The sequence below is a fragment of the Protopterus annectens genome, chromosome 8.part0 (assembly GCF_019279795.1).
Source record: "Protopterus annectens isolate FY-2018-M chromosome 8.part0, PAN1.0, whole genome shotgun sequence".
In the NCBI taxonomy this organism is placed as follows: domain Eukaryota; kingdom Metazoa; phylum Chordata; order Ceratodontiformes; family Protopteridae; genus Protopterus; species Protopterus annectens.
Window position 1 is genome coordinate 562,670,886 of NC_056741.1, and position 24,538 is coordinate 562,695,423.

General features: G+C 42.8%; 1 protein-coding gene across 1 annotated transcript in view; it reads left to right on the forward strand.

Moving 5' to 3' along the window:
* The window catches only part of RPIA (ribose 5-phosphate isomerase A), a 427,914-nt gene that overhangs the window by 29,896 nt on the left and 373,480 nt on the right, over nt 1-24,538 (forward strand). The gene's annotated exons all lie outside the window — the stretch shown is intronic.

Below are 24,538 nucleotides of genomic sequence, written 5' to 3' on the forward strand. Positions count from 1 at the left end.
AGCTCCCGTATTAGTGGCAGAAAAACTTTTCTTTTAGCTATTACCATGGAAGAATAGTCATTGTCAAAACGCACAGTTGTCTCATTAATCTTAACAGGAGCTTTAGCCCAAGCAGATTTAAGAACCATCTCTTTATCAAAGATGATAGAAATCTAACTATAACTGATCTAGGATATTTTTGTTAGAGTTAGTATTAGCTATAGATCTATGTGCTCTTTCGATACCAAAAGAGAATGCTTCTGGTAAGTCTAAAGTTTTAGGGAGCCAAGTTGTTAAAAAGAAGTAATATTGTTACCTTCAATATTTTCTGGCAGTCCAAAAATCCTAATGTTATTGCGCCTAGATCTATTTTCCAGGTCATCCAGCTTTGTTTGTAAATGTGTATTTTGTTTCAGCAGAAACTCAATGTTGATTTCCTCTTCTTGGATTCTATTTTCCATGTCATTCACAGCTTCTTCTATGCCTGTCATCTGGTTCTTCTGTTGTTGCAGATCTGTATGTAACAGGTCTATTTGTTTTGTAGTTTTTTCTATGAAGGTGTCTATTTTAGTATCCATTTTATCCATTTTATCAGTAAGTTGCTGGATTATAATTATCAGAGACTGAAGTTCTTTCTTGATGCTGGAGTCTTGAGAATTTGTCTTACTGGAACTCATTTCAGACTGATAAACTGACAGGAAAATTTCCACAGTGATTTCTGACAGGAATATTGTTAAGATTTCCTTTCTTTTTTAGATATAGTTCAAGAACTATATAAAACAAACGTATTTGGAAAGAAAATTACTTCAAAAACGTATTTAGAAAGAAAATTACTTCAAAAATTAATTTTTTAAGTAATTAATTCCTGTCAGTGTAATGAAATTGGTGGAGCTGAAGAAATCTGCTGCTATCCTGTGTTCATCTTTGGCCACGCCCCCCCCTTAATTTTTTTTAAGTATCCCAATAACTGCCTTTTTTTGTTTACCAAGTCTCTTAAGTGGATTAATTTGAAGAATAATGTATGCAAACGATTTACACATTTTCTTTTCTCTTTTTGTTTAAACCCTGTAAAAGGAAGGCATTATATAACTTTGACCTGTAAAAAGAATAAATGAAAACTGAGATTAGTTTAACTTCCTTATCTTTTGCTATTGAATATATTCCCATTGTAATATTTCCTTATACACATTTCTAGTCATACTCTTTAATAGGTTTAACATAAGTTTCAACTTGTGTTACAACTTACTTTTTGTAAAGTATCTGTTTTATTTCACTATATCATTTATGCTGTATCCCTAGAGCCTGTGTAGGTCTTTTTGCCACCTGCTAAGCCTTTGCATCTTGTACTATTCTTATTTAAACATGCATCTAAATTAAGTTCACGGCTGGCTGGAAAATATGTATGCCCTTAGTTAGTAAGTCATTTGCATAATTGAATATAACCAGTATTCTCGCATCTCTGCATATTGTTTATTCACATCATTGAGATTTTTTTTTATGCTTTCCTGGTAATTGTAGTCAGTACTAGACTAAACAACAGATCCAGGAGGCACTGGTGCCTAATACAGTTTCTCGTTTAAGTTACCCATACACTTTCAAAAAGAACTGTTGAATTGCTGACCACCTCCACCCCCCCATTCAAAAAGAACTGTTGAATTGCTGACCACCTCCCCCCCATTTCATTTTTTTTCTATAAATCTCTGCCTCACTGTTTTACTCTAAGTTGCTGTGTATCTTTTCCATATAAAATACTGTATTCCAGTCATGTTTCACACTTGTGCGTCTTGATCTGAATGTTGTATTCCAACTTTATGTTGACCTTAGAAATAAGCCACCACTCTGTCAAGTTCAGTAAAAGGGTCTAATTTCTGTATGATTCCTCGGTAATCATTTCGTATCCTCTGATGTCCTTCTATTCCTATGTTGTGGGATTTTCCACCTCAGGCGACTCCTATACAAAAGCTTCAGCTTGGCTGTTGCAGTTGTGTGGGACATCACACATAGGGCCTTAAATGTGACGTCTGCATGCACAGACCTCAGAACTTTTCAGCCGCAGACTGACGCATCGTGTGCTTTGCTCCTTCAATGCAAACGTCTAAAAAGCTAAGTTCCCTATTGGGGATTTTTTCTTCTATTATCTTGCTAATTTTGGTTTGTTGTAGCTAGCCATAGCTGATGTCGGCTAGAAAGGGTAATTGCCAATGTGGGCGCCAGATTCCCCATAAAGATTCACATGACCCCTGCATGTTTTGCTTAGGCCAGGAGCATGACCACAACGCCTGCTCCATTTGCCAAACATTTGTACCCAAGACCCTATGCAGCTGTCTGTCCACCCTTAATCTTTATTTGGAGAACCAACGCCTTAAGCCTTTAGCCCTTGTGATGGATCCCAATCCAGAGGCATAAACAAAACCTCCGTGTAAGAAGGCCAAGTTTCCTAGGACCTCTTCCTCTGCTGCTCCGATACCGGATGCCCCCCCATCTTCCGATTTCAGGAGTTGAGGGGTGCTCAGAAGAACCGTAGACTTCAGCGGCGACCTTTGTGGAAGCCATTTTGCATCCAATGACCGGTACGTTCCCGGAGCCGGCCCAAACTCCGACTACCGTCGTGGTCAAGCAGGAACCAGACTTAGTAGAACCTCCGGGGATCCCTTCTATGGAAGCTACTTCAGTTCTATCGCCATCTGACTCCAGGCCGACGCCTAAGTCCACACCATCCAAAAGGAAACAAAAGGCCAAATATTTGACCATGACTAAGGAAGCCCTACTTGACTGGGTCCTTCACTTCCTCCTTGATGCAGGCCTTTATGGCACTCAGGCTTTCAGCCTCACCCACAACCACTCAGGATAGGGAAGAAGAGCAAGACACTGATTACTCCTGTTCTGTTGAATCCATCTGTTGCACCTCACAAATTGCTTCCCCTCAGGAGTATTACTCCCCAGATGAAGAATCTATCGAGGGAGACTCTCCTCCAGAGGATATTACTTTTGGTGAAATTATCACCAAAATGAAAGAAATATTTAAAATGGGACACCACTCAAATGTCTGAAACTCAGAAAAGGTACTTTGAATTGTTACAGGTAGAATCCCCCTCACCTTCTGCTATCCCACCTGTCATCCCTGCATACTTGGATGCTTTTTCTTTTGCATCTAAGACACCAGACTCTCAGCCACTTGCCCCTAAATGCCCAGACCGCTTTTACAAGGTGCCTGAGGAACAGAAATTTCTAGTGACCCCCCCCCCCCCCCGGCAGACCCAGCTATGATTGCCACATATCCAGACTCATTCCATCTGCCTCACTCTTACCCACTGACAAGGATAGCAAGTCTATGGATAGGATTTGTAAGAAGGTTTACACATCTTCCACTTTGGCTTTTAGAACCATCAGCTGTGATATATAGGTTCATACGTAGGTACTAGGCTATCGGCCCAAGGGCCTACGTAAGCCTAGCCAACAAGGTTCCCTGGCTTACGCCACCTAAGAAAGTTTATTTTCCTGAACACCAAGTGTCCTGTTTTTTGCTTATTTCTGAGTTATTTATAGCACTTTTATTGTCTGCATATACTTTGCTAGCTAGTTTCACTGTGTGTGAGGTATTAACTAGAATTTTCTAAAATTAAGCATCTGGTTGGGTTTTTTGTTCTGATTTTTGTTTCCCACCCTCCCTTCATCCTGTTTTTATACTTGGTGGCTTTGCAGTTGCCCGCCCCTACTGTAAATTTGATCTGGGACACTCCTCCCAGTCTAGTGTCATTACCTCATTCTACCTAATCCAGGGAGAACATTTGAGAAGGCAAACCCAGATAGTTTCTGCTCCTCCTTTCCACTTTACACAAAAAAAAATTTCTAAACTTGTTTTCTGCCTTTCCTGTAAGTCGTCTAGTCCATATACAGATTTGCTGTATCCAGGACTGTTTGTAAGCTTCTGAGCCCCCAAGCCCCCTCTGTGTTGGAGGGAAGCCTTCTAGCTTAATTTTGTTTCTTAGAACTATCCAGTTTTCTAGTTTCAGCACTCAAATCTGTTTCTTTAAGCTCAGCTCTTGTTCAGAACTCATTGTAAGCACTAAATAAGCTACAAATTACTACAGCACTCAACTTTCCTCACTTGTTTAGAGTAAAACAGTTTTTAGTACTTAGACATGCCTGGATAGGTGCTTATTTATTAAGGGTCAGCTCCCGGGGTTTTTTCTTGTCTACTTGATCAATCTGGGCATCTTGGGGCAATGCAGCGATTGCCTCATGTCCACAGATAACCCTCTCCTCCTACCACCCAACACTACAACCTGTGAGAGATGCACTTATATAGCCAAACTGGAAGCAAAGCTCTCTTCACCCAAGACTAGACTAGACAGTCAAGAAGAGAAGGTAAACACTTGCACCACACCACACTCATCACATAGTCCCTCAAAACCTACATCATCAAAACACACAATGATATTCGCGGAGGCTGTCAAAAAAAAAATCTACCCAAGCAACAGGGACTTCCAAAGCAGAAACACAAGCAACCTCCACCCCCCAACACAACCCAAATGACACAGCCCATAAGGCGTAACAACGTACCCAACACTAGTCATAGGTGACTCTTTAGTCAGGCACACTGATGTTCCACTCACCAGGCTAAACAAGGCGAAAGTTACTCTCAGCTGCCTGTCAGGTGCGAGGATCCACCACGTAACACATGCACTCAGGTCACTCCACAACAAGTACAAATATGACTCTGTCATTGTCCATGTTTGTGTGAATGACTTGAGACCTATCTCCTTGGACTACATGAAAAGAGACATGGAGGAGCTGTCCAATCTTGTAGCCCAGGCAGGTATGACCCTAGCCCTGAGTAGCATCCTGCCATCACCCAGAAATGATATCACAGTACAAGGACAAAATGATTGACTTTAACAATTGGCTAAGCTTCTGGTGTCATTCTAAGGGGATCCAGTATCTGTCTGCCTGGGATGATATGAGCGACAAACCACGATGCTTTGCCAGAGATGGCCTGCACCTGTCACCCTTGGGATTCCGGATACTAGCTAAGGCTCTTGCCACCCCTATAGTGCCTTTTTTAGGCAAGCTTCAAATGACAAATTCACCACCTTAACTGGTACAAGCAAGCAAAATCTGAGGGTAATGCTACTTAATGCTAGAAGTCTAAACCTCAAAATGCACTCACTTGAGGCACTGAACATCAACATCTGTGCCATGACAGAGACCTGGTTCAAGGCTCCAGAGAGCACCCCTGCATTACTAGGCTATAATTCATACCACACCTTTCGGCCACCTAACCTGGACCGAAGCACTAAAGGCGGAGGCGTGTCCATATTCATTAAGGATATCCACACCTTCAGGCTAGTTGCTCTGCATAATGCATCTGAGATTATCCAAGTGCAACTAACTCTGGGCAAGACCGCAATCCACATTGTAGCCTGCTACAGATCCCCCACCATGCCCCAGGATTCCCACTCCTCATTTCTTGATACACTGGAAAATATTAGGGTACAGCCTAACACCCTAATAGTGGACGATTTCAACTACCCCAACAGTAACTGGGAAAACTATTCATGTATCAACTCTTGTGCTCAACGTTTTTCTGGAATTCATAAATTCCAATGCTTTGGATCAACTTATCCACACCCCCATCAGGGGCAGCAATATCCTAGACCTGGTCATTACCAACATGGGCAACCGGTGTTCCACGCAAGATGTCAATTCCTCGTTGGTCAGATCCAACCACACGCAAATCACCCTAGACGTCCACATCCACACCCACCCCCCATTAGGGAAACCACCGTAAAAGATTTCTCCAAAGCCAACTTCACACTTCTTAAGACAGAAGTGTCAAACTTCACGACACCCATGCTGACAGACAGTAGAGGTACGACTGCTGAATCCTATACAACTGCACTTTATAAGCACTTACACAAGTGTATGGATCGTGCAATCCCTAATAGAACCAAGATGCTGTCCTCTAAAAAAAAGGAAGCCAATCTGGTGGTCCCCTGCCATAAACTTTACAACAGAAGAAAGAAACTGTTGCAAAAAGAGTAAAATTCCATGATTGGAGGAACTCCATGGTCAGCCTCAGTAAGAAGCTGAGATCCCTCATAAAATCCTCCAAAGCTAGTTACGAAAACAAAATCGCCAATGATTCTAAAGACGACCACAAAGCATTCTATAGCTATGTCAAGAATCTCAATGGCATCACTCAGGTCTGCTCTGAGTTACAGCACAATGGCACTAAATATACAGAACCAACTGATATTGCCAACATCCTGGCAGATAGGTTCAGTGCTAACTTTACCCCTCTCTCATCCCCAAAAAGGCCCATCTCTATACCGGAAGAATACAAAGTACCTGTAATCACGGCTGCACAGGTAAAAAAACACCCTCTCCACAGCCAAGAACACAGCATCCATGGGACCTGACAACATCCCAGGCTGCATTCTACATGAACTACAGAACGAACTGGCACCCCACCTAAGTACTATGTTCAATCATAGCCTCACCTCAGGCTTTGTGCCCACTGAATGGTGCACAGCGACGGTTATTCCACTCCACAAAGGGGGGGAGCCACCATGGACCCCAGGAACTCCCGCCCCATTAGCCTGACGAGTCTGGTCTGCAAGGCTATGGAACGTATCATCATGGAACTTATAAATAATGACATTGGTAATCTCCAAACTCTGGACCCTACCCAGTTGGGTTTGTAAAAGGCAGGTCATGTCTCCTAAACCTGATAGACTTCTTTGAAGCGGTCACCAAAGCTGTAGACGAGGGTAAGGTAGTTCACACAGCCTATCTAGAGCTCGCCAAGGCTTTCAACACCATCCCCCACTCTGGAATTATAGATAAACTCACTAAACTAGGTATAAATCCCAATGTCACAAGATGGGTTGCCAACCGGCTCACTGACAGAACCCACACTGTGAAAGTAGCAGACTCTAAATCCAACTTCAGACCCGTGACAAGTGGAGTACCACAGAGTTCAATCCTAGGTCCTCTCCTGTTTGGTATCTACTTCTTTGAAGTACAGGCTAACAAAGTTCCCAGATGACTGCAAACTAGGAGCCATAATCAAAACTCCTAACGATGTGGACATCCTACAGAAGGGCCTCACTGAGACAGATGCCTGGTATAAAAGACATGGCCTCAAGCTCAATGCCAAAAAGTGCATTGTCATCCCTTTTGGTAAAAACTCTGTACCCATGGACTACCACATAGGCGGTAGTCTACTTAACACCGAAAGTGTGATGAGACCTTGGGACACAGGTGGACAGTAGTCTCTCCTTTGATAATCACATCGCCACAGTAGTCAGGAAATCCTTCTACGTGGCACATCTCATCACAAAAGGTTTCTCATCCAGGAAAAAGAGGTCATTGTTCCCCTCTACTCATCACTCATTAGACCCATTATAGAGTACAACACCCCTTTTGGTATGTACCTCACAAGACATCTACAACAGCTGGAAAGGCCACAGAAATACCTCACAAAGAGGATTACTGGCCTCAAACAGATGCCCTACGCAGACCGTCTCAAAAAACTGCAGCTTTACTCTGTCGCATATCTCCTACTCAGAGATGATCTCTGCCTAACATACAAAGCTATGTCAAACCTAGAGCTGTTGGACATGCTCCACTTAAAGAAATCCCAATCCCTCCGAGCTACACACTCTAGGGACCTAAACCTTGTCACCACAATAAACAGAATATGCTGGAGGGATAGATTCCTGTCCCAGAGACTTCCCATACTTTGGAACAAACTACCTATCTATATCAAACAAGGCTCCTCATTAGCACTCTTCAAGAAAAATCGTGATGATTGGATGGGAGATAGGAAATTCAGCCCGGGGATCACTTCTGTGGCTCTGCTTGACAGGGTCACAGGAAAATAATTTTCTTGGGTGGCAAAAGCCAGGGTACCGTTTGGCTAGGCTTATATTGGCCCTAGGGCCAATAGCCTAGTACCCTACCTATGCACTGTCAAACTCATATGACCAGATTTGCTCTGGACCTGGTCTCTCAAGCTGCCACCTTACTAGCCAGTACTCCTGACTGCCCCACTAAAGCTGACATTTCTTCTAAACTTTCTCTGGCTGCCCAAGTAGCCAGACACTGTCGGATGCAGCTATGATGCTGCAGAGGCTTATGCCTGCTCTGCAGCATCTGCCTCTGTTCTCTGGAGATATTCCTGGCTTAGACTTCATCACCTACCAGAGGACTTTAAGTCTAAGATCCTGGATGCCCCCCTGGACCCCAGTTTCCTTTTTGGAAAACAATCTGCAGATCTGTTCAAGAACCTACAAGAAAAGAGTAAGGAATTACAAGACATTAAAAATTAACTGGTGTCTCCCATCCCCAAATACTTTAGGAACTACCTAGCCAAGGCCACTTTTGTCAGGCATAACCCGGCCCCTGCTGGATCTGCCTCTTCCAGGCCCAGAAGAGGTACCAGAAGGCCTTCCTCTTCCAGGGCAGCTGCCCTTCAGCCTCCCCCCTAGGCAGCCCTTTTATGACAGAGGAGGCCCCAACAATGCGTGACTGTCTTGCTGCCCTACCCCTCTCTGTCCATCTGTCTTGGTGCCTGCCCTTTTGGAAGACCACCAGCACAGACAGAGATGGGTTCTGGCTATCATCCAAAAAGGATACTTTCTTTCCTGGAAGGAAAGGCCACCCCTAAGAAGCATTCCCTTTCCCCCCAGAAATCAAAGGCATCTTTTGCCACAAGTCCTGACAGACCTTCTGAATTTGGGTACCATAGAACCTGTCCCCTCAGGACAGGAAGGAAAAGGCTTCTACTCTCTACTGTTCATGGTCCCAAAAAAAGACGGACCATGGTGACCAATTCTAGACCTTTCCTTCCTAAATCTATTCTTACAGGTGCCCACTTGCAGAATGCTGTCACTCCCAAACCTCCTTACTCTCATACCTGCCAAGGCTTTCATGGCCACATTGGATCTAAAATCCCATACTACCCTCCCACAGAAAATATTTATGTTTCTCTGGACTCTCCTCTCATTTCCAATTTACTGCCTTGCCATTTGGTCTGTCCACTGCCCCCAGAGTATTCACAAAATGCCTGGCACCTGCCATTGCCCATTGCAGAACACAGGGAATTCATATTTATCCCTACGTAGATGATATCCTGATTTGGCAGACTGCAAAGAAACCCTTTCATCCCATTTGCTATTCACCATGTCCCTTCTACAAAATCTGGGGTTTAGCTTCAACCTCCCAAAGTCATCCCTAACCTCAGAGCAAGACAAGATATTTCTGGGTTGCAGAAGCAGGACAGACCTAATGAAGGCATTTCTACCCCAAGACAGTCAGCTCCCTGACCTCCCATTTCAAAGCCCTGCTGCAGACCCATGTAATCACTGCAGGGTAATTTCTAAGGACCCTGGGCCTTATGGCAGCAACCATTCCTATGCTTCCACCAGACTGCATATGTGAAAGCTACAATGGTATCTAGAAAAAAATTTGGTCCCAACACCAGCATCCCCTGGAACAAGAAATCGCACTCTTACCCTGCCTAAAGGCAGAGGTTCACTGGTGGATTCAAGTACAGCTCAATCCCGGCCTTCCCCTTCAGCCCCCACTTCCAACTTGGGTAATGCATACAAATGCATCAGACTCAGGATAGGGAGCCATCTTGGCATCTTACAGGGCTCAAGCAGAGTGGCACCCTTCTCTGAAGGCCAAACACATCAGTGAGAGAAATGACAGCAGTTCTTCTGGCCCCGAAAACTTTCAGCCCCCTGCTTCTACCAGGTGTGTTCCTAATAGTTACAACACCACAGTGATGTGGTATCTCAACAAACAGGGAGGGACAAGAACTTACCTCCAATGCAGATTAACATTGCGGATTTGGGAGCTAGCCTTTCGCCACAACCTGTCCCTGCAGGCATCCTACATCCCCTCGCGGGACAACAAATGGGAAGACCTTTTGAGCAGAATATCCTCCCCACAACACGAATGGATGCTGGACAGGACAGTCTTCCTAGATATAGTCCACTGATGGGGCATTCCTCAAATAGACCTGTTTGCACCCCCCCAGAACAGACAACTGCAGACCTTCTGCACTAAGACCTACTCCCCTCTAGCCTGGAGAGTAGACGCTTTCAACATCTCTTGGATGGGGAAGTTTCTATATGACTTCCCCCTCTTCCCACTGATTGATTCAAAAAGTCCTCCTGAAAATCAGGAGACACAAACCAAAAATCTTGTTGGTGACTCCCTATTGGCCAAAGCAACACTGGTTCCCCCTACTTCACAATCTAGCCAAGGGCAATCACCACAAGTTACCCCACAAGGCGGACCTTCTGACACAACAAAAGGGAACTCTTATCCACCCACACTTGCAAATGCTGTCACTGACACTGTGGGTGATAAACTTTTATTTCCCTTCAGGCACCACTACTCAGAGGATGTGCTTTCAGCCCTGAGGGAGGCCAGGAAAGCTACTACAAGAAGATCATACCTAGGTAAATGGGAAAGCTTCTCAAAATGGTGTATGGACAAGGGTAGGGACCCATCCACTGCAGACCCCCCCCCCAGTCGTAGCTTTCATGTGTCAACTTATAAAAGGTGGACTATCGTACTCTTCAGTTAAAGTTCATCTCTTTGCAATCTCTGCCTGCCTACCCATAGAACCACCCCTGCTAGCCAGGCTTGATGTTAAGCTTTTCTTAAAAGGGGTTGTACACATTAGGCCTCCAAGAAAACCCATCCCACCACCCTGGCACTTGAGCTTCATTCTGGAAAAGCTAACCCAGCACCCTTTTGAACCTGCTGGGACCATTACCCTTCAGATGTGTACATGGAAAGACAATCCTCCTACTGGCCATAACTTCAGCCAGAAGGGTGTCAGAACTACAGGCCTTAATGGCCTGCCCCCCTTACACAACTTTCCACAAAGACAGGGTAACACTTAAAACTAACCCCTCCATCATGCCTAAGGTAGTCAATGATTTGTCATTAAACCAGTCTATTCACTTGCTCACTTTCTTCCCCTCTCCCACCAACGAAGGGGAAAGGATTCTTCACTCCCTGGATATGCACAGACAGTTGAGATATGCACAGACAGTTGAGATTCTGTCTGGACAAAAAAAAAGTCCATTAGGAATTCCACTCAACTCTTATTTTATACCACCCCAGGGCTATGGTCAAGGCAGTCTCCAAACAAACCATTACCTGCTGGATCAGAAAAGCCATTTGCTTATGTTACTCTCACCATGGCAGAAAACTCCCACTAGGAGTCAAAGCTCACTCCACCAGAGCAATGGCAGCCTCCAAAGCCTTCATCAAAGGACTGGGCACTGCTTCCATTATGGAAGCAGCTACATGGTCCACCATGCACACCTTCACCAAACACTGCAAACTTGACACTGTCTCCAGAGCATGAGCAGGATTTGCCAGGAAAATCCTACAGGGATTCTTAGAATCAGCCTCTTCTTCCGCCACCCTTTCTTCCAACTAAGCTGTGGTACTCCCACAACCAGAATACTTCAACATAGGAATAGAAAGGACATATAATAGTGGTATAAAATCTTACCATAACCATAGATGTCCTTCTCTTCCATGTTGCAGTATTCCTTCCCTCCCTCCAAAACCCTTTTTTCTTTACCCAGTGCAGCATACCCTTTGCCTCCTGGTACCATACTCTCTGCACTGGGAGCCTATTAAAACTACACAAGGGCCCTATGGCCCTATACCTGACATCACTGGCATGTACTCCTTCTGCTGGTCTTTCAAGTTCTGAGGTCTTTGCGTGCAGACGTCACATTTAAGAAACCTGGTTTATGGCCCTACGTGTGACATCCCATGCAGCTGCAACAGCCAAGCTGAAGCTTTTGTATAGGAGCCGACGTACGGGTCACCTGAGGTGAGAAGTCCCACAACCAGAATACTGCAGCATGGAAGAGAAGGACATATATGGTTATGGTAAGATTTTACACAACTATTCTGTCTTGTCTGACCATGCCAAACAGTCTTTTATGGTCAGAAAACCCAATATCTGTGGGTTTAGTAGCAGTATAATGACCACGCTTAAACCACTACACTCAAAATTAAAAAAAAAAAAAATTTTTTTCAGAGGGCAAGCCACTTCTGTAGCCTGTAGACCCTAAAAATCTATAAGCAAGTATGCAAGTAAGAGTACTCCTTTGTCCTCCGCTTTCAGTGACATTAAAGTTGGGGCATATGTCTTGCACAGCAAGATTTGATTACCTGTTACCTGTTTTGATACCTGTTTTGATGAGCGGCATTTAAAAATATTGCCATCAATTTTAATTTGGTTCAGTGGGCATGCATTCATCATCATCAGCCATCCCCTCCCCTGTTTTTAATAGATACATGTGTATATTATATGTGTACACATACATATATGTGTGTGTATGTAATATATTATATACACACACATGTATATAATGACAGTGTGAAGTACTGTCAGCTATACCAGGAGAAGTAGGGTAGTGAATGTGTAACACATGCCAGCATAGCTAGCTGGAGTTTTTCAAAGAATTGCCATTTGTGTATCAAACTGATTTGTACAGATGCTTGTGTTGAAAAATGTATTTGTGAAGCTGCTTGTGTAAAAAAATATACCAACAGTGTGTCCTGCTGGACAGAAAAATATACATGTATGTCAGAGTGTACTATTGCAACTGATTTAATGTATATATCATAACCGAGGATACTGGAAGAAAAGAGGTTAAGCTTGGCTCCAGATAACATTTAGAAAAATATCCTGAGATTAATTTGCTTAATTTAGGCCATAAAGATTGTATCTTATAGTTTTGAATGCAACCAGAGACAAAACGTCTGTGAAAACAAGGGCTAGGAATTCTGCTTTATTGTCCTTACCAGTGAACTAATTGCAACCCTGGAAGAGTGGAAGTGTTGAAATGGTTTTGTGGCTTGTAGATGCTAAAACACATTGTAGCAAAGCTCTGTCTGTGGATTTGGAAACGTGTGTGAGATTCTGGTTCAGTTTCTAGTAAAGGGGAGTAGTATGGCAACCAGAAGTCAGATGACCAGAGATATGGGATGCCATTCTATAATCCAGCACTGAAACACTGAAATGATGTTTTAATACTAGATGAGACAGAAGTCTCAGAGTAGTCTGTTTGTGAAACCTGACAAAGAAGGCTCCTTCACCCACTTCATCTTGCCTTGCTTTAGTAATTGACCAGGGATTAGTAATTCTAGTAATTCTTTAGATAAATCAGGACAATATAGTGTAATTAGCTAAGTACTGTTTTTATGTATCTGTGTGAATTTATTCATCTGTGTTATTTTAGTATTTCCGTTACAACTCTGGTGTTTATTTTAAGTAGGTATTTTAGTATTTTCATATTTTTATTATTTATTATTAAATATATTTAAACTTTTCTTATTGTGACTGGGTTTAGAGAATGTTAACCTTTGAGAATGCTTATACTTATTTGGTGACAGTGTGGTCACTCTGGTCAAGCACTACCATTTGTATTAGTATTAATTTCTCTCAATATAATTGGGTACCGTTGTAAGAGGCTGAGTAGTTGGAGTTGGAGTGTCTGGTGGCAGTAACTGCATTATAATCTGGACAAAGAGTAGCAGAGCGAGTAAATCTATGCCAGCATTTCCCAGGTGTGTGTGTGTCTGTGTGTGTGTCCATACCTCCCAACCGTCTCAAATTACCTGTTTTTTTACCGAGTTTTGGGGTCCCAATGAAGGGGTGCCACGATTCCCAAGTGGCACCCTTCATTTCCGATTTTTTTATCTAATTTTTACAGATCACGGTTTTGGAGCTGACGTCATCATGTGCGTGATGACATCAACTCAGTCAGCCTGTCGGAATGAAGGTCAGACGTGCGCGCATTAATTTTAAGTCATGCAGTTGCTCAGGCGCGCCATTTGGTAATTTTAAGCCATATAGTTGCACAGACGCGCCTTTTGTAATTTTAAGCCATGCAGTTGCTCCAGCGTGCCATTTGACAATTTTAAGCCATGCAGTTTCTCAGATGCTTTGGATTTTCGTCCATTTCAAGTACTTGTAAGCCATGGAGTTCAGTTACTGGAGTTACTGTTTGGAAGTCCTGGAGTTGGGAGGCTGATGTTAGTCAGTTGGACGAGGTACCTTTTACAACGGATTCTCTTTGCTTGTGTGTGTGTGTGTGTGTGTGTGTGTGTGTGTGTGTGTGTGTGTGTGTGTGTGTGTTTATGCGTAGATACGTGCATGTAAACGTATGGGTGCAAGGCAAGTTATGTTTGTATTATAACAGGAGGTGAGCATGTGGACAGAGTTTTAAACATGATAATAAACACAGCATTTTGTTTCTGGGAACTTAGTCCAGAGATTAAATACTGACCATCTAAACTGTGCCATTAGATACTTATAATATATATAATAATCATACTTATCACCAGTTGTAATTTAACAGCTAAAATTCAAAGTGGATGTGAGAATGGACAAAACAACGTCAGAGAAACTTTTCTTTTTTTTTAAGAAATGGTTAGTGTCCAACTTTTGTGGGCTATTTCACATTAATGGTACTTCACTTGGGATACACACTAATGGTTGCTATAAGCAGCCAGTGAGTAATTTGACTGTTGACAAAGTATAACCTTTATTCTAGCAATTTTCTAAGCTTATAAATTCAGTTAAGTATTTGAAATGTGTCCCTATTTTGGGGCTGTATTCCCCAATTATTAGCTTTGTTTGGGTTTTTTGTGCTAAGAGGTTGAGAGCTATGGTGAGAAGTGAGATCTAAATTCACTAAATGATAGCCATTTAAGTTTCAGTCTGTCTTTCAAGAAGCTGATGATTTGGCATAGGGGTATGTTGTTCTGACTGTAGTGCACAGTGTCCTGGGTCCAAGATTTGGCAGTGAAATGCATGGTGGTAACATATTTTATTCTAGCAACTTTCCAAACTTATACAAGCAATAATAAAATGTGTATCTGGTTTTTGCCCTTTTGCCCCCCCCCAAAAAAAAAAAAAAACTGAAATTGAAAATAAGTGCAAGAAGCTCATGTCTTACACTACTGTCATTCTATTTATATATTTACACTTTTATGATGGAAGTGTTCTTAACTGGGCAGATTTTGTCATTATTGGTTCATGCATTTTTTTATCTTTGCCTACTGGAAAAATGTTCAAACTATAAATTTAAAATGCTCTAAGTCTAGCAAGTGTGCTGTATTATGCAATGAATATAATTTAATAAAGTCAGGAAGTTGCATCAAAGAACGCATGTATGTTTCTTGTTTTGTGTGCAAGGGGCCTATGATTTGAAAACGGCCCAAAGGTAATCTTTATCACCACTGGCCAGATGCATTTTCTTTGATGTGGTGTGGGCTTCAGTGCTGTTTCAATGAATTTGAGTTTCAAGGGCAGAGAAGTTTTTAATGCTAAGTCTATTTTCATTGTGAGACAGTATTCCTTTGTTTAGCAGATACCTATTCATGTTTGTGCATTGTGCTATAAAATGTAAAAATAAAATCCAAATAATCATTGTTGAAGTAAAGCAGTATGCACACATTAGTGTTTATGGTAAATGGGGTGAAATAGCCATGTAATGGGACATTGGAATGACTGCAGGGAGACTCTGAGGCCATATTTTGGTTGTCTGTTCTTCAGTTTGCGTTTGAAAGTTATCCCACAATTCCACTGGAGGGGTGGAGTTATGTAATTATGTATGCAAATTTTATGTTAATCACCGTACAGATTTGTACCTATTTTTCATGGGCCTTGTCCAGATTTTTGATGATTCCAGGTTGAGAGGTGTGTGTGTGTGTGTGTGTGTGTGTGTGTGTGTGTGTGTGTGTGTGTGTGTGTGTGTGTGTGTGTGTGTGCAAATCAAATCTGAGTGGGTGTGTCACCTGCATGGAGCAGGGTCACAGATCAGTGTTTCACAGAGAAAATGGTGGAGGACTTGGCTTGGAGACGCTGCTGAGGACTCAACTCCCCACTGCCACAGCTGTAGAGTCTTATTGGGGGCCTGGAGAGAGAGGGGGGGGACTCAGCCCCTGGACTGTGCGTGTGACTTGTGTGCTGTTAAGGTAAGTTGTGCTTGATAAAGTTCCTGACCCAGAGACTCCCCAGACTCTGGAATAGACTGCCCATACATGTCAAGCAGAGCGCCTCTTTGGCCCTCTTCAAAAGGAACCTTGATTGGATGGGAGATAGGAAATTCACCCCGGGGATCACGTCAGTCGCCCTGATAGACAGGGGTCCAGGGAACTAAATACTGTGGGAAGAAATAGCCAGGGAATTGTATGGATAAGCTTGTATAGGCCCTAGGGCCGATAGCCGAATACCAACCTATGAACCTAAGAGAGCTGCATCTGGAAATAATGTGTGTATCTGTTTTTGTTCTAAGTCAACCTCCCTCACCAGTGTCAGTGGTGAGGATGCAAGCTCCTTGATTACTGGCCATGAGGGGGGGGGTGTCACCCACCCACATACATCTATAAAATAGATGCAGATATATGGGTTGCAAGCAGTAGGTCGAATGACCAGCTGTGCAGACATCTGTTTGGTTGATAACATTTGGTCGCCTCAAACAGATGGTCAACGGATGTGTGAAGTCGACAATCCCTGGGTTGGTGAATATTCCCTTTCACCAAGGATTGTGTGATCTTGGAGTTAGTGTATATAATTAGCAAGGGGTATGGGGTGCAGAGGGGCTTTCCCTTATGCAAAAAGACTCGCACTTGGTTTATTCCACTCCAGGATAATCCCTGGAGCATGTACAGAATGTGTCCACATTTGTTAAAGTGTAATAACGTCAATTTATCTGCATGTCTGCTTAGCTGGTCATTCAGTCACCGCTGTACATCTTTCTGTAAAGTGTGTGTGTGTGTGTGTGTGTATGTATAATACATATGTATATCAGTAACTGAAGTTGCATTTCCTCTTTTAATGCATGCCTCCTTGTTTCCATTCTCACCATTCAGCTCGTAGTCTCTCTGCTGTTTTGTAGTATCACTGCCACACTTTTCATTCTTACATAATCCATTCTGCAGTTAAACTCACGCAGTCAAATTTTATATATATATATATATATATATATATATATATATATATATATATATATATATATATATATATATATATAGTTTACTATCAATATGTCTAACTGGAAATGTGTACTTATCAGCGAATTGTTTCGCCGAAAGTACACAATTCCGTACGTACCCAATGTCGAAACACAGCTGTTAAGTGTCGAAAATTTCACTCGCGACATTTCCAACATTTAACAGCACTCCCACCCTTCCCTTAACTCCCTACCGAACTAGCCTACACTCACATTTATGCAGGGGGGCAAGCCCCCCTGCACCCCCACACCTCCCCAACTTAATATTCCAACTCCGAAATCGCACTACAGTGAGGAAAGGGATGTATTTCCCTAACTGCACTGTACCGTGATCCCCTTACATGAGCGAACGTTATAATTGCGAATGCACAGTCCATTCGCAATAAGAATGTTCGCTCACATCACCTGCCGAACTATGAAGTATTTGAACATATGTTCATAGCAAACCATATAGATATATATATATATATATATATATATATATATATATATATATATATATATATATATATATATATATATATATATATATATATATAAATATCTATCTATCTATCTATCTGTCTCGTGGAAAAGTCTATCCTTTAAAGCATTTATAGCTCTTTGTCTTGTGAGTCAATGACCACACAAATATGCTGTTGCAACCATTTATTAATATTGAATAACCAACATTACTGATGCCACAACAGATTAACAAATTAACCATATCATAACACAGCCATTAACCTTTATCCTTTTGCTGGTTAGCTTAACCAAGCCCATTCTGGCTAAAGTTTAAGGTCCGGGTGTCTCAGCCAAGCTGCCTCAGACCTGCTTATAAAGACCCTTATGGCTGGTCTCTCAGCTGAAGTACTCCAGTACAGCTTTGCCATGGCCAAGACTCCACCAAAACCAACCTGCCCAGCGTGAATAGACTGCTGAAAAACAACCGGGGGGGGGGGGCAAGGGGGGTGTTGCAAGGTGGCTGCATGGCTCAGTGTCCCCCCCCCCCCCAAAAAAAAAAAAGACTCTTCCTTGGGTTCAACTGACTTTCTTCAATTAGTACAATGTAAAGCCAAACCTTCAAAGAATTTTTCAACTGTCAGTGTAATGTTAAAATTGAACAAGTCAAAACCTAAGCTGTTCAAGTGCACTATGTCTTGGCTATGAAAGTCTGTGCCCAGTTTATCAAGATCCTTGTGCTGGATGACTTTGAAACCCAGTTTGGCTGGCCAGCCAAGCCACTCTGTGGTTACTAAAACGTGGAGATTTTAATTGCCTTGGTTCTTACACCTTTCCAATGTGTCTGTGGCATAATTGTAGGCATACCAAATTAAATCTGGATATACCAAATGAAGGCTGTGTAGTTTGGATAGGATTCTGATTAGGATTGTCTTGGGGCCAAGTTCAAATAATTTCCCCAAGGTGAATAACCAGTACCCTCTTGTGTTGACAGCTGGTGTCAAACTTCCCAAAAATGGAACCAGGACATTCCTGAAAAACCAATGTGTTGGACTAGCCAGTTACTATGCTCTAATGAACCAACATAACCAACTAGAGAAGACAAAACTTGAAGGGCTGCTCTTTTGATGAAGAATTTCAGACCACCACCTTCTAGTTCTTTGTAGTACCTTGGTAAAATGACCTTCCACAGCTAAATCAGAAGTATGCCGTATCCTAAAGTAGTGAGACTAGTACCGGAGGATGTGTGCCTTGACATTCAAGAGCTTTGCTTAATATTGAGTTCACTTCCACTGGCTTTAACTATCTACCATCCACTGAAATAGATATAGGGCCGCCCTTGGGGTGATGCTATGCAGCAGATTAAACCAGTGAACTGGAAAGATAACAAAACTCCCGGACCAGTCCTGGTGGACTTGCTGTCCCCTGGCCTTCTGATCCATTTTAGATTTTCCCATCCACATTAAGAGGAAATCACTGTGGATCACCACATCTTCTCATTGTAAATAATTCAATTGATTGGAATGCAAATCCCCAGCTTAGATGCATCTGAACGAAGTTGCCCAAATAGTAAAGGTATGGAGGTCAGCAGATAACCTAAACAAGCCCTTGATAATAATAATGGCAAGGAGATGGTGCCCTATAGATTTCCTGGAGTCCTTCTGAAGTCCCGTTTGCATTCTGCCATCCTTTAAGAATTCTGCTGGTCACCCATTGATTGGTGAAATACTTGTGAGGAAATGTGCTGCCAAATGTACATGGAGAGCATTATGAGAATCACATTTGGAGGATCTGTATACCAGTAATTTAACAACCAACGACAAACCCCAGGATATGCGATTCCAGTGTAATTATGTATAAAAACCCTTAACGGTCTACATGAATGAAGAGTAAGCCTTTCCTGTACTATTGAGCCAAATAAATTGCCAGTAGTGATCTAGCTAGCCTCCAATTAACCATACTTCTGGGGGAATGGTGGTGCTATTTGCTGTGCATCCTTGGCCAGCTGACGAAACCTCGTGAACTGAAAATGGGAAAGACTGCCAGTTATTGCATTGTCTCAGCCAAGCACATATTTCCAAACCTAGTAATGGAGTGTTCCCGTTTGGACTTCGAGGAGCATTTGTAGAAGACGTAGACAACTGAGAGATTGAACAAAAAGAAATCCTGCTGTTGTGTACTTGGTCCTGCCACACCAGTGAAGCAACCCATAGTGGAACATCTTCCTTTCAGCAGACCACGATTCGGGCCATTTAGCGTCAGACCAGCTACCTCGAAAATACCCACCTATACCAAGCCCCCCCGTGGCACCTGTGAAAAGTTCCACATCCCTGGAAGAAACTCCACAGCGATTATTAGAGACACTCCATTAAAATGGTTTAAAAAATGTGTCCTTGACCCTTCACATTAGGCAAACCCTATAATGCTTGGGCTTATTCCCTTTTAGTAAATTAGAAATGGACTGAAGGAACGTCTTGCCTAGTGAAACTGCCATACAGGCAAAACTCAGCATCCCATGCAGCTGCATGTCTCCTGTGCAGGCCTTGCAAGTCCCAATAAATCTCTAGGTTATTGGTCTGAGCTGTTCCATTTTGCTTGCTGGAAGCATGAATGACCTGTCAGGAATGTTGACTGCCAAACCCCGGAGTATCATCACCTGACTCTGTTCCTCTGATGTATCTTCAGCCAAGGGATCCCCTAAAGAAGCACACAGATCCTTGAATATTGCCTTCTGCAGCCCCTTCATTTCCTTCCTCCACAGTCAAAAAAATCATCTAAATGGATAGCTGATTGTCAGGGTGCCCTGCATTGCACCAGCGTAAAGCAGTGCTGAAAAGTTTGAAAGTAGCACAAGCCACCAAGCACCCCATGGGCATTGCAGTATCAAAAAAAAGACTGTACCCTTGTACTGGAACCAAGGTAGTGGCTCTTCCTGCATGATGGGCAGCAACTGAAAGGCCAAACTGGATGTCTAGTTTACATAACCAAAGGTTCGAATATGCTTTGATTACCTCTTCTGATTGATCCAGAGAGGAATAGTCCACCTTGGATTGAACCTTGTTGAAGTCTGTGACCGAGCAATCCTCTGATCGAAACATGTTGAATCAACCTGTACTCCCTGCCTGTTTTTTTTAGGAAGTAAGCCCATAGGGGAAATTTTAAGCAGGCCAGGGAGGGTTGGAGAAGGGACCAGTACCAGCTAATCTGTCTTGCAATTAATTTGGTGGCAATGTTCTTGTCCCCCTTTAATAGTTGAAGCAGCATCAGCAGGGTAGTCTGACAAGAATTGAATCAATTTATCTAGTCTGAGAATTGAATCAATTTATGAGAGTTGCAAGGATTATGAGCCGCTCATATCTTTTGCTGGAGTAAGTATATGGGTGCAAAAAAGCTGTTTGCCCCTTGCCAAGTTATGCTGCGGCCCACCTGAACTACCCTCACAATGGAGGGAAGCATTGTTGTTAAGCACCTTGGCCTGAATTCACCCAGCACCTAGCTGCAAAATGACCCTTACCACAAACTGAACACAAATGGACAAATTTACAAGTAGGCCAAAGACAACTCCCAGTGTTAAAACACCCAACAAAACTTTTCTTTACTCTGTCCTCCAGCAAGCCCTTCATTCTGTTATTGGACTTATCTAATGTGGTGCTCATTCAGCTGTCTTGATGACTTGGTCCCACCTGATTGACTTATCCTAAGTCTATGATCATAAGACTACCAGGTTGATCCCCCTTTGGCATAGTGAGCCTCCCTGATGGCAAAAAAAATAAGCCAGCAAAGGCAGGGCCTGGCTGGGATCCTTTTCTACAACAGCCATAACGATCACAAAGCCCAACGACTGCGTGTTGCAGTTCCTGGTTGTTGCTTTGGCTGAGTATTATTGGCAGCAGTTATGCAACTTACCTTTAGTATCAACAAAGTCAAATGCTAGTCCCCTTACAGATTTTCTCCTTGATGTTCGCTGGGACATGAGCTGTAATGTAGCTCCCTGGAGAGGTGGTAGTTAAACATAGCCATGGGAGACAAAAAGTGAGTAATGCCACAAGTGGGATCTTCAGTGTAGATTTATTTCCCAGGAACAGTAAGGTCAACCCAAGCCTGATGCAGTAGTGAAGGGAGGGGGGGAGTCTGGTGTTGGGGGAAACCCTCTCTGTGTGGCTAGCGGTCAATGCGCATATACCAAGAACATTTCTCTCTAGAGCTATGTCAGATATTCTCACAGTACTTGTATTTTGGCTTTTTGGTGTTGCATGCCGTGCAACCTTCTGCAGTCTGTCAAACTCATGCACTCACTCACTCACTCACTCACGCACTCACTCACTCACTCACTCACTCACTCACTCACTCACTCACTCACTCACTCACTCACTCACACTCCTCTGTTTCTTTTCATTGAGAAGGCCACTTGATTGTCAGTTTGCATACACCCACACACTGACCCCAAAAAACAGTCATTTCCTATGTAAACGTCTGTTTGACAGTGAAGAAAAATGACAGTAATTGCCAAAGTAATGCATTTCAGTTTATTCAAAGAAGTGTACATTACTTCCTCCACCTGATATGCCATATTGGTGGTCATTCAGTATTTATGTAAATACCCTGTGTTTTCATACACACGGCCTGTTCCCCCTGAAAAAAAGAGAGCCGCCTTTTGTACAGTACTGATGTTAACCTACAGTGCAACAGCATATCCCGGCTTGCTGCTGTTGTACACATGACATCCTTGTCAACAACTATCAACATCACTGTTCATTTCACTACCTTTTCCTTTCATTGGCTGTTTTACCTCTGTTGTGCGATTACCACCAATATGTGGTGAAAAGTGAATAAATTAATTGCCAGTTAATAAAAGCAGCAACTATATGCACATTCTAGCAGTCCCCAACCCAGCCCTGATCTCTAATAAATTGTTTAAAAAAAATGAATGAATCACTTCTTTTGGGTATTGTGTATTACCAATGTCCACAGATATGTCCAGTATCCTACCTGCAAGAGCAAAACCTTCCTGAAGATCTTGAGCACTTGCACCTGTTAACATTGCAGGTAAGCACTGAGATTAGTTAATCTGCGGAGCCAGTTTCTAGCACTTAACCCCAGTCATTCATTCACTGATTTTACCTCCCTTATCAGAGTCATACCATGAGTCTGTTAAGGATGACGCATGTAATCCGAGAGTGAACAAATATTTTTTTCACTCTAACCAGATTTTAGATTTTCTTTGGCATCATAGTCTTAGTTGATCAGGGATCCCCACACAACCGCAGGTTTCATGGGTGCTTACTGCTAGCTATAAATAATAGTTTCTCCGAGTAGAAAAGGTCTAGAGAGAATTTTATCCTACACAGCTTATTAACATTATAGCCTCTGCAGTGTTCAATCGGTATCTGTAACTTAAAATGATGCACATGGAATTGGGTGAGTTTACTTGTAAATAAGAGTTTTTCATTTGTCCTTTGGTTTAACATTATCAGAAGTCCTAAACTAAAACAGGAGATCACAAGGGACATATGCAACTGTGCTTGCTGTAGAATCACTGCTACTGATGCCTTCAAGTGCAACAGTGCTATCAGTATGTGCAACAGTCGACCCAGAAATAAATACAAATGTGTACCTATGCACGAACTTGCACACTTGCTTATTACTTTTCTGATATTTTGGTTTCTCCTTATTCAAGGTTGGGAGGAACTGGACATATACCAGCAATTAGCACACATGAGACCGAACTAATCAGAACTAATCCTGAACAGTGGCGGCTGGTGACTTCAAATCAAAGGGGGGCTGCAGGAGACAGCTGGATGGGTGTGGCCAACAAGATGGGGTGTGGCCAACAAGATGGGGTGTGGCCAACAAGACAGGGTGGAGCTATGGTGCAATGGGATCAATGCTTGACATACTTATTTACATAAAATAAATGCTCAGTCAGTATAGCGCATGCTGAATACTCTACACAGCACACATTGTTACATACACACATTGGTTTGAACACTTACCTCTGTGGTATACTGCAAACAGTACTTCATACTCCGTTTCTGCACCTGAGGAGAAGCTGTGGTCTGGAGGCTGTGATCTGGAACACATCAGGTCATACTGGATTTCTCCCACCCCCTTTTTCATGGAGGCTCAAAAGGGACAGTTTTAAGTTTCCCAAAGCAAATAATATTCACGTGACCCCCAGCTGGTTCCAAATAAGTGCTTGTAGTCTTTCAGTTGTTCCAGTTAGGGGTTTGCCACATCAGATCTGTTTCCATTGGTTCCTGTCCTCTGCATCCTGCTCTGTCACCACATCACTTCCTCTACCACATCCATAAATCTAACCTTACGAGTCCTTCCTCTTTTCTTCCCTGGCAGCTCCATCCTTAGCATCCTTCTCCCAATATACCCAGCATCCCTCCTCAGCACATGTCCAACTCAACACACTCACCTTTGGGCATGCCTTCCCCCTCTTCTAGAGCCAACAGTAGCCTCCCCCCAATTTCTGCCACCACCCTTTTGGTTAACCGTACTGGTGGTGGTCATTGTTAACCTGGGCCTTGACCAATCCTGTATCAAAATCTGTATTGTTGTCCCACAAAATTTTGTCAGGAGGTTATATGTGATGCCCTTCCTGACATAACCCTCCCCATTTATCCAAGCTTGGGACCGGCGTGAAGAAATGCACTGGCTTGTGCATCCCCAGTGGCTGGGTTACATAAGTGCTTGTAGTACTAGTAGTACCAAATAAGTGCCTCTTGTGTTCTTCTGTGTATTGTGTTCTGTTACTTATAGATAAAGTCCATTCGTCTCTCTCTATTTTGGGCAAACAAATCAATAACTCTGTGGTTGAAGTTAGTTATACTCCGCATTAACTCCTTTCCTACGGAAAGCATAGCCAAAGCATTCAATCTGTCTTGCCCCATTATAGAACGAAGAAAAGTTTTAATCCTTTTCAGTGTTGAGAAACACCTTTCTGCCTCAGCATTTGACATTGGTGTGGTGGCTATAATTAACAACACTTTGTAAGTCTGTGAAAACACACTGGTTAAGGAGTTGTCCAACAAGAA